This window comes from Oncorhynchus masou, unplaced genomic scaffold (genome assembly GCF_036934945.1).
Source record: "Oncorhynchus masou masou isolate Uvic2021 unplaced genomic scaffold, UVic_Omas_1.1 unplaced_scaffold_520, whole genome shotgun sequence".
In the NCBI taxonomy this organism is placed as follows: domain Eukaryota; kingdom Metazoa; phylum Chordata; class Actinopteri; order Salmoniformes; family Salmonidae; genus Oncorhynchus; species Oncorhynchus masou.
Genome location: NW_027011606.1, coordinates 106,262 through 118,450, shown reverse-complemented (window position 1 = coordinate 118,450; position 12,189 = coordinate 106,262). Strand labels below are relative to the sequence as shown.

General features: G+C 52.0%; 1 pseudogene; it reads left to right on the top strand.

The window, feature by feature from the left end:
* The window catches only part of LOC135535841 (phosphopentomutase-like), a 35,568-nt pseudogene extending 23,846 nt beyond the window's left edge, over positions 1 to 11,722 (top strand).
* The last annotated feature ends 467 nt before the right edge of the window (positions 11,723 to 12,189 follow it).

The window sequence follows — 12,189 nt, the reverse complement described above, 5'->3', positions numbered from 1 at the left end:
GGGGGGTCCTTGTTAGTCATATCAACCCTGAGGAGGGGGGTCCTGGTTAGTCATATCAACCCTGAGGAGGGGGGTCCTGGTTAGTCATATCAACCCTGAGGAGGGGGGGTCCTGGTCAGTCATATCAACCCTGAGGAGGGGGGTCCTGGTTAGTCATATCAACCCTGAGGAGGGGGGGTCCTGGTTAGTCATATCAACCCTGAGGAGGGGAAGGGGGGTCCTGGTTAGTCATATCAACCCTGAGGGGGGGGTCCTGGTCAGTCATATCAACCCTGAGGAGGGGGGGTCCTGGTTAGTCATATCAACCCTGAGGAGGGGGGTCCTGGTTAGTCATATCAACCCTGAGGGGGGGGGTCCTGGTCAGTCATATCAACCGTGAGGGGGGGGGTCCTGGTTAGTCATATCAACCCTGAGGAGGGGAAGGGGGGGTCCTGGTTAGTCATATCAACCCTGAGGGGGGGGTCCTGGTCAGTCATATCAACCCTGAGGAGGGGGGTCCTGGTCAGTCATATCAACCCTGAGGGGGGGGGTCCTGGTTAGTCATATCAACCGTGAGGGGGGGGGGTCCTGGTTAGTCATATCAACCCTGAGGAGGGGAGGGGGGTCCTGGTTAGTCATATCAACCCTGAGGAGGGGGGGTCCTGGTTAGTCATATCAACCCTGAGGAGGGGGGGGTCCTGGTTAGTCATATCATCCCTGAAGAGGGGGGGGGGGGTCCTTGTTAGTCATATCATCCCTGAAGAGGGGGAGGGGGGTCCTTGTTAGTCATATCATCCCTGAAGAGGGGGGGTCCTTGTTAGTCATATCAACCCTGAGGGGGGGGTCCTTGTTAGTCATATCAACCCTGAGGGGGGGTCCTGGTCAGTCATATCAACCCTGGGGGGGGTCCTGGTCAGTCATATCAACCCTGAGGAGGGGAGGGTGGTCCTGGTTAGTCATATCAACCCTGAGGAGGGGGGGGGTCCTGGTTAGTCATATCAACCCTGAGGAGGGGGGTCCTGGTCAGTCATATCAACCCTGAGGAGGGGGGGGTCCTGGTTAGTCATATCAACCCTGAGGAGGGGGGGTCCTGGTTAGTCATATCAACCCTGAGGAGGGGGGGGTCCTGGTTAGTCATATCAACCCTGAGGAGGGGGGGGTCCTGGTTAGTCATATCAACCCTGAGGAGGGGGGTCCTGGTCAGTCATATCAACCCTGAGGAGGGGGGGGGTCCTGGTTAGTCATATCAACCCTGAGGAGGGGGGTCCTGGTCAGTCATATCAACCCTGAGGAGGGGGGGGTTCCTGGTCAGTCATATCAACCCTGAGGGGGGGGGGTCCTGGTTAGTCATATCAACCCTGAGGGGGGTCCTGGTTAGTCATATCAACCCTGAGGAGGGGGGGTCCTGGTTAGTCATATCAACCCTGAGGAGGGGGGGTCCTGGTTAGTCATATCAACCCTGAGGGGGGGTCCTGGTCAGTCATATCAACCCTGAGGAGGGGGGGGTCCTGGTTAGTCATATCAACCCTGAGGGGGGGGGGTCCTGGTTAGTCATATCAACCCTGAGGAGGGGGGGTCCTGGTTAGTCATATCAACCCTGAGGAGGGGGGGTCCTGGTCAGTCATATCAACCCTGAGGAGGGGGGTCCTGGTTAGTCATATCAACCCTGAGGAGGAGGGGGGTCCTGGTTAGTCATATCAACCCTGAGGAGGAGGAGGGGGGGTCCTGGTTAGTCATATCAACCCTGAGGGGGGGGTCCTGGTTAGTCATATCAACCCTGAGGAGGGGGGGGGTCCTGGTCAGTCATATCAACCCTGAGGAGGGGGGGTCCTGTTTAGTCATATCAACCCTGAGGAGGGGGGTCCTGGTCAGTCATATCAACCCTGAGGAGGGGGGTCCTGGTTAGTCATATCAACCCTGAGGAGGGGGGGTCCTGGTCAGTCATATCAACCCTGAGGAGGAGGGGGGGTCCTGGTTAGTCATATCAACCCTGAGGAGGGGGGGGGTCCTGGTTAGTCATATCAACCCTGAGGAGGGGGGGTCCTGGTTAGTCATATCAACCCTGAGGAGGGGGGTCCTGGTTAGTCATATCAACCCTGAGGAGGGGGGGGTCCTATATAATATAGAACTAGTCTCTAGACAACACAGTGTCATAATGGGACAGGACCACCCCTCTCTACCCTGGTTTCCAGTCTCATCCCTCCAGTTTGGGCAGAGACGGTGTTTAAATCACATTGTTGTTGTTTGTTCTCCTGTTTGTCTCTCTGAAGCCCGATGTGTTTCCATTCACTATAATCTCGTCTGTATCTCTGCTTTCCCACTATGATACCACTAGAAGGGGTGTGTGTGTGTGTTTTAACGGTGTGTGTGTGTGTTTTAACGGTGTGTGCGTGTGTGTGTTTTAACGGTGTGTGTGTCCGTCCTACAGACCCTGTCGTTTGCCCTGGCGGAGAGGAGGGAGCAACTGTAGTTCTGGCCAACGATCCTGACGCTGACCGCCTGGCCGTTGCTGAGCAACAGAAGGGGTAGGAGGCCTGTAGGGATCATGGGTAATGTGTTGGGGGCGTTGCTGAGGAACAGAAGGGGTAGGAGGCCTGTAGGGATCATGGGTAATGTGTTGGGGGGCGTTGCTGAGCAACAGAAGGGGGAGGAGGCCTGTAGGGATCATGGGTAATGTGTTGGGGGCGTTGCTGAGGAACAGAAGGGGGAGGAGGCCTGTAGGGATCATGGGTAATGTGTTGGGGGCGTTGCTGAGGAACAGAAGGGGCCTGTAGGGATCATGGGTAATGTGTTGGGGGGCGTTGCTGAGGAACAGAAGGGGGAGGAGGCCTGTAGGGATCATGGGTAATGTGTTGGGGGCGTTGCTGAGGAACAGAAGGGGAGGAGGCCTGTAGGGATCATGGGTAATGTGTTGGGGGCGTTGCTGAGGAACAGAAGGGGGAGGAGGCCTGTAGGGATCATGGGTAATGTGTTGGGGGCGTTGCTGAGGAACAGAAGGGGCCTGTAGGGATCATGGGTAATGTGTTGGGGGGGCGTTGCTGAGGAACAGAAGGGGCCTGTAGGGATCATGGGTAATGTGTTGGGGGCGTTGCTGAGGAACAGAAGGGGGAGGAGGCCTGTAGGGATCATGGGTAATGTGTTGGGGGCGTTGCTGAGGAACAGAAGGGGCCTGTAGGGATCATGGGTAATGTGTTGGGGGGCGTTGCTGAGCAACAGAAGGGGCCTGTAGGGATCATGGGTAATGTGTTGGGGGCGTTGCTGAGCAACAGAAGGGGCCTGTAGGGATCATGGGTAATGTGTTGGGGGGCGTTGCTGAGGAACAGAAGGGGCCTGTAGGGATCATGGGTAATGTGTTGGAGGGCGTTGCTGAGCAACAGAAGGGGCCTGTAGGGATCATGGGTAATGTGTTGGGGGGCATTGCTGAGGAACAGAAGGGGGAGGAGGCCTGTAGGGATCATGGGTAATGTGTTGGGGGCGTTGCTGAGCAACAGAAGGGGCCTGTAGGGATCATGGGTAATGTGTTGGGGGCGTTGCTGAGGAACAGAAGGGGCCTGTAGGGATCATGGGTAATGTGTTGGGGGCGTTGCTGAGGAACAGAAGGGGCCTGTAGGGATCATGGGTAATGTGTTGGGGGGCGTTGCTGAGGAACAGAAGGGGGAGGAGGCCTGTAGGGATCATGGGTAATGTGTTGGGGGGCGTTGCTGAGGAATAGAAGGGGCCTGTAGGGATCATGGGTAATGTGTTGGGGGGCGTTGCTGAGGAACAGAAGGGGTAGGAGAGCTGAGCTAATGGGTGTATAAGGTGTCTCTATCTCTCTGTGTGTGTGTGTGTGTGTGTGTGTGTGTGTGTGTGTGTGTGTAGTGGTCAGTGGCGTGTGTTCAGTGGTAATGAGTTGGGGGCGTTGCTGGGTTGGTGGGTGTATCAGTGTTGGAAACAGACCAACCCAGACCAGTCTACCGTGAAGTCTGTCTACATGTTGGCCTCCACCGTCTCCTCTAAGATTCTACGAGCCATCGCTCTCAAGGAGGGCTTCCACTTTGAGGTAAAACACACACACACACACACACACACACTTATTCTCAACGCTCTAGCTCAATGAACACATCTCATGTCAATATTCTAAGGTCCTTTTATGAATGAATAAAATGAAAGTTTGAAGGATGTAGGGGATGAGGGCACTTCCTGACTATAACATCACATCCTGTGTGGACAGGAAACTCTGACTGGGTTCAAGTGGATGGGCAACAGAGCCAGAGAGCTGCTGGACCAGAACAAGATGGTACTGTTCGCCTCGAGGAGGCTATAGGTACACACACACACTACACACACACACACACACACACACTACACACACTACACACACACACACTACACTACACACACTACACACACACACACTACACTACACACACACACACACACACACACACACACACACACACACACACACACACACACACACACACACACACACACACACACTACACACACTACACACACACACACACACACACTAAACACACTACACACACTACACTACACTACACACACACACACACACACTACACACACACACTACACACACTACACACACACACTACACTACACACACACACACACTACACACACTACACACACACACACACACACTACACTACACACACACACTACACTACACACACACTACACTACACACACACACACACACACACTACACACACTACACACACACACACACTACACACACACTACACACACACACCACACACTACACACTACACTACACACACACTACACTACACACACACTACACACACACACTACACACACACACTACACACACTACACACACACACACACACACACTACACACACACACTACACACTACACACACACTACACACACACACACACACTACACACACACTACACACACACACACTACACACACTACACACACACTACACACACACTACACACTACACACACTACACACACACTACACACTACACACACTACACACACACTACACACACACACACACTACACTACACTACACACACACACTACACTACACACACACACTACACTACACACAGACACACACACACACTACACTACACTACACACTACACTACACACACACACACTACACTACACACTACACTACACACTACACACTACACTACACACACACACACACTACACACACACACACACTACACTACACACACACACACACACACACACTACACACTACACACACACACTACACACACTACACTACACACACACACACACACACACTACACTACACACACACACTACACACACACACACTACACACACACTACACTACACACACACACACTACACACTACACTACACACACACACACACACACACACACTACACACACACACACACTACACTACACACACACACTACACACACTACACTACACACACACACTACACACTACACACACAGTACACTACACACACACTACACACTACACACACTACACACTACACACACTACACTACACTACACACACACACACTACACACACACACTACACTACACACACTACACACACTACACTACACACACTACACACACTACACACACTACATTACACTACACACACTACACACACACACTACACACACTACACACACACTACACACACACACACACACACACACACTACACTACACTACACACACACACTACACTACACACACACACACACACACACTACACTACACTACACACTACACTACACACACACTACACTACACTACACACTACACTACACACACACTACACACTACACTACACACTACACACACACACACTACACTACACTACACACACACACACACTACACTACACACACACTACACTACACACACACACACACTACACACACACTACACACACACACACACACACACACTACACACTACACACACACACTACACTACACACACACACACACACACACACACTACACTACACACACACACTACACACACACACACACTACACTACACACACACACACACTACACACACACACACACTACACTACACTACACACACACACTACACACACTACACTACACACACACACTACACACTACACACACAGTACACTACACCACACACACACCAGAACAAGATGGTACTGTTCGCTCGAGGAGGCTATAGGTACACACACACACACACACACACACACACACACACACTACACTATAGTACACTACACTACACTACACTACACACACTACACTACACTACACTACACACACACACAAGCTGTACACAGTAATTGAGTTAAACTAATTGAGTTAAACTATACTGAACAAAAATAGAAACTCAACAATTTCAGCTCATATAAGGAAATCAGTCAATTGAAATAAATTCATTAGGCCCTAATGTATGGATTTCACATGACTGGGCCTGGGAGGGCAGGGGCCCACCCACTGGGGAGACAGACCCGCCCACTGGGGAGCCAGGTCCGCCCACTGGGGAGCCAGACCCACCCACTGGGGAGCCAGGTCCGCCCACTGGGGAGCCAGGCCCGCCCACTGGGGAGCCAGGTCCGCCCACTGGGGAGCCAGGTCCGCCCACTGGGGAGCCAGGTCCGCCCACTGGGGAGCCAGGTCCGCCCACTGGGGAGCCAGGCCCGCCCACTGGGGAGACAGACCCGCCCACTGGGGAGACAGACCCACCCACTGGGGAGACAGACCCACCCACTGGGGAGCCAGGTCCGCCCACTGGGGAGACAGACCCGCCCACTGGGGAGACAGACCCGCCCACTGGGGAGACAGACCCGCCCACTGGGGAGCCAGGCCCACCCACCCACTGGGGAGCCAGACCCACCCACCCACTGGGGAGCTAGGCCCACCCACCCACTGGGGAGCCAGGCCCACCCACTGGGCAGACAGGCCCACCACTGGGGAGCCAGACCCACCCACTGGGGAGCCAGACCCGCCCACTGGGGAGCCAGACCCGCCCACTGGGGAGCCAGACCCGCCCACTGGGGAGCCAGGCCCGCCCACTGGGGAGCCAGGCCCAGCCAATCAGAGTACGTTTTCCCTGTCTTTATTACAGACAGAAATACTCCTCAGTTTCATCAGCTGTCAAAGGTGGCTGGTCTCAAGACGATCCCGCAGGGGAAGAAGCAGGATGTGGAGGTCCTGGGTTGGCGTGGTTACGGTCTGCGGTTGTGAAGCCGGTTGGACAAACTGCCAAATTCTTTAAATAAATTAAAATATGGCGTTGGAGGCGGCTTATGGTAGAGAGCTGAACATTCAAATCAATGCTCTGGCAACGCTTCTATCCAGAGTCACTACAGTTGGGAGTCATTTAACGGACTCTCCTATCCTATGACTTCCTGTCTCCTCCACTAGACCAGCCAGACGATGGGGTTTAAATCACTTCCTGTGTCCTCCACTAGACCAGCCAGACGATGGTTTAGTGGGGTTTAAATCACTTCCTGTGTCCTCCACTAGACCAGCCAGACGCCGGTTTAGTGGGGTTTAAATGACTTCCTGTCTCCTCCACTAGACCAGCCAGACGATGGTTTAGTGGGGTTTAAATGACTTCCTGTCTCCTCCACTAGACCAGCCAGACGATGGGGTTTAAATGACTTCCTGTCTCCTCCTCCACTGGACCAGCCAGACGACGGTTTAGTGGGGTTTAAATCACTTCCTGTGTCCTCCACTAGACCAGCCAGACGATGGGGTTTAAATCACTTCCTGTCTCCTCCACTAGACCAGCCAGATGATGGTTTAGTGGGGTTTAAATCACTTCCTGTCCCCTCCTCCACTAGACCAGCCAGACGATGGTTTAGTGGGGTTTAAATGACTTCCTGTCCCCTCCTCCCGCCCCTCGGTGTGTGTTGCAGGGTACATGTGTGGTTCTGCCGTGCTGGATAAGGACGGTGTCAGTGGGGTTTAAATGACTTCCTGTCCCCTCCTCCCGCCCCTCGGTGTGTGTTGCAGGGTACATGTGTGGTTCTGCCGTGCTGGATAAGGATGGTGTCAGTGGGGTTTAAATGACTTCCTGTCCCCTCCTCCCGCCCCTCGGTGTGTGTTGCAGGGTACATGTGTGGTTCTGCCGTGCTGGATAAGGACGGTGTCAGTGGGGTTTAAATGACTTCCTGTCCCCTCCTCCCGCCCCTCGGTGTGTGTTGCAGGGTACATGTGTGGTTCTGCCGTGCTGGATAAGGATGGTGTTAGTGCAGCAGCCATCGCTGGGGAGATGACATCATACCTGGCCGCGAAGAACACCACGCTGTCACGACAACTCACTGCTGTCTACGAGTGGGTCTCTCTCACACACACACACACACACACACACACACTCTGACACAACAACTCACTGCTGTCTACGAGGAGTGGGTCACACACACACACACACACACACACACACACACACACACACACACACACACACACACACACACACACACACACACACACACACACACACACACACACACACACTGTCACGACAACTCACTGCTGTCTACGAGGAGTGGGTCTCTCTCACACACACACACACACACACACACACACACACACACACACACACACACACACTCTGTCACAACAACTCACTGCTGTCTACGAGGAGTGGGTCACACTCACACACACACACACACACACACACACAAACACACTGTCACGACAACTCACTGCTGTCCACGAGGAGTGGGTCACACACACACACACACACACACACACACACACACACACACACACACACACACACACACACACACACACACACTGTCACGACAACTCACTGCTGTCTACGAGGAGTGGGTCACACACACACACACACACACACACACACACACACACACACACACACACACACACACACACACACACCTCACCACCTCTCCTCCCCCTCCTCTCTCCCCTCCTCTCCTCCAGGTATGGGTACCACATCACTAAGAACTCCTACTTCATCTGTCACGACCAGGAAGTGATCCGAGCCATGTTTGACCGGCTGCGTCACTACGGCAACCAGGAGGATGTGTCGTACCCCAGGCAGTGTGGAGGCGTCGCCATCACCGCTGTACGAGACCTCACTACTGGATACGACAGCAGCCAGGCGGACAACAAGGCTGTGAGGAGACTCTCTACCTCCTCGCCTCTCTACCTCCCTCGCTCTCTCTCTACCTCCCTCGCTCTCTCTCTACCTCCTCGCTCTCTCTCTACCTCCCTCGCTCTCTCTCTACCTCCCTCGCTCTCTCTCTCTACCTCCCTACTGGATACGACAGCAGCCAGGCGGACAACAAGGCTGTGAGGAGACTCTCTACCTCCCTCGCTCTCTCTCTACCTCCCTCGCTCTCTCTCTACCTCCCTCGCTCGCTCTCTTTACCTCCCTCGCTCTCCTCGCTCGCTTCTCTACCTCCCTCTCCTCTCTACCTCCTCGCTCTCTCTCTCTACCTCCCTCGCTCTCTCTCTACCTCCCTCGCTCTCTCTCTTTACCTCCCTCGCTCTCTCGCTCGCTCTCTCTACCTCCCTCTCTCTCTACCTCCCACGCTCTCTCTCTCTCTACATCCCACGCTCTCTCTCTTTACCTCCCTCGATCTCTCTCTACCTCCCTCGCTCTCTCTCTCTCTACCTCCTCGCTCTCTCTCTTTACCTCCCTCGCTCTCTCGCTCTCTCTCTCTACCTCCCTCGCTCTCTCTCTCTACCTCCCTCGCTCTCTCTCTCTACCTCCCTCGCTCTCTCTCTCTCTACCTCCCTCGCTCTCTCTATCTCCCCTCGCTCTCTCTCTCTACCTCGCTCTCTCTCTCTACCTCCCTCGCTCTCTCTCTACCTCCCTGGCTCTCTCTCTACCTCCCTGGCTCTCTCCACATCTCCTCGCTCTTTCTACCTGCCTCGCGCTCTCTACCTCCCTCGCTCTCTCTCTCTACCTCGCTCTCTCTCTCTACCTCCCTGGCTCTCTCTCTACCTCCCTGGCTCTCTCTCCACACCTCCCTCGCTCTTTCTCTACCTCCCCTCGCTCTCTCTACCTGCCTCGCTCTCTCTCTCCCTCCACCTCCCCTCCTTCCCCAGTAGTCAGATGGTCTCCTTTAATCTCTCCCCCAGGTCCTCCCTCCTCCCCCAGTAGTCAGATGATCACGTTTAGTTTCTCTAACGGGGCGTGGCCACCATGAGGACCAGCGGAACGGAACCCAAGATCAAGTACTACACTGAGCTGTGTGCTGCCCCCGGCAACAGGTATAAACACACTATATACTACACTGAGCTGTGTGCTGCCCCCGGCAACAGGTATAAACACACTATATACTACACTGAGCTGTGTGCTGCCCCCGGCAACAGGTATAAACACACTATATACTACACTGAGCTGTGTGCTGCCCCCGGCAACAGGTATAAACACACTATATACTACACTGAGCTGTGTGCTGCCCCCGGCAACAGGTATAAACACACTATATACTACACTGAGCTGTGTGCTGCCCCCGGCAACAGGTATAAACACACTATATACTACACTGAGCTGTGTGCTGCCCCCCGGCAACAGGTATAAACACACTATATACTACACTGAGCTGTGTGCTGCCCCCGGCAACAGGTATAAACACACTATATACTACACTGAGCTGTGTGCTGCCCCCGGCAACAGGTATAAAACACACTATATACTACACTGAGCTGTGCTGCCCCCGGCAACAGGTATAAAACACACACAATACGTACACATACTCTATATGCACACACAGCAGTGCTCTAGCAGATGTGAAACTTAACTCTTTCCATCTCCCCTTCTCTCCTCCATCTCTCTCTCTTTCCTCCTCCCTCCATCTCTCCTCCATCTCTCTCCTCCTCCCTCCATCTCTCCTCCTCCCTCCATCTTCTCCTCCTCCTCTCCTCTCCTCCTCATCTCTCTCCTCCTCCATCTCTCTCCTCCTCCCTCCATCTCTCTCCTCCTCCCTCCATCTCTCTCTCCTCCTCCATCTCTCCTCCTCCATCTCTCTCTGTGTGTCAGTGATGTTAAAGGTTTACAGAAGGAGTTAGATGACCTGGTTAATGCCATCGTAGAGGACTTCTTCCAGCCCCAGAAGAATAACCTGCTGTCCAAGCCTGAGTAACACACATCAGTGGCTTGTAAACACAAAGACCCGCGCTGGTTTGATTTCCTGATCAAGATTCCCTTTCAGACATTCTTCTTCCAGAGCTCACACACATTCTAGAACTCACACACATTCTAGAACTCACACACATTCTACAACTCACACACATTCTACAACTCACACACATTCTACAACTCACACACATTCTACAACTCACACACATTCTACAACTCACACACATTCTACAACTCACACACATTCTACAACTCACACACATTCTAGAACTCACACACATTCTAGAACTCACACACATTCTACAACTCACACACATTCTACAACTCACACACATTCTACAACTCACACACATTCTACAACTCACACACATTCTACAACTCACACACACACATTCTAGAATGGGTGCGTTCCAGGCCGACTACCAATGCTGTGTGATTAATGCTTTCTGATTTTCTATTTGGATGACTTATTATCATTTTATTCATTTATTTTTACATTAAATGCCCTTTGTGTGTGTTGAATGCTGTAACACTGAGCAAAACAACTAATAAAAGTCCCATGATGGTGGTGACTGTCCAGTACTGTAGATCACTAATAATTAATAAAATACTATATCATTTATTACATCACGTTAATAAAATACTTCAGTTGTTGTGTATACATGATGGTAGTGACTGTCCAGTACTGTTGATCACATATTAACCATCATTTATTCGCTTTAATAAAATACTAATAATTAATAAAATACTTCAGTTGTTGTGTATATTAGTGCCTTCAGAAGGTATTCACACCCTCCTTTGGACTTTTGACATATTTTGTTGTTACAAAGAGTAAAATAAAATGGATTGAATTGTCATTTTTCTCAGTTAACAATCTACACAAAAATATTCTCTCAAAAGTGGTAGAAAAAAATGAAAACTACAACCACGAATATAATAAAATACTAATAATTAATAAAAAACACCACGAATATAATAAAATACTAATAATTAATAAAAAAATTTTTTTTTAACTACACCACGAATATACCTTTGATAAATAGATACATATTCCCCCTCCCTCCTTCCTCCTGAGTCAATACATGTT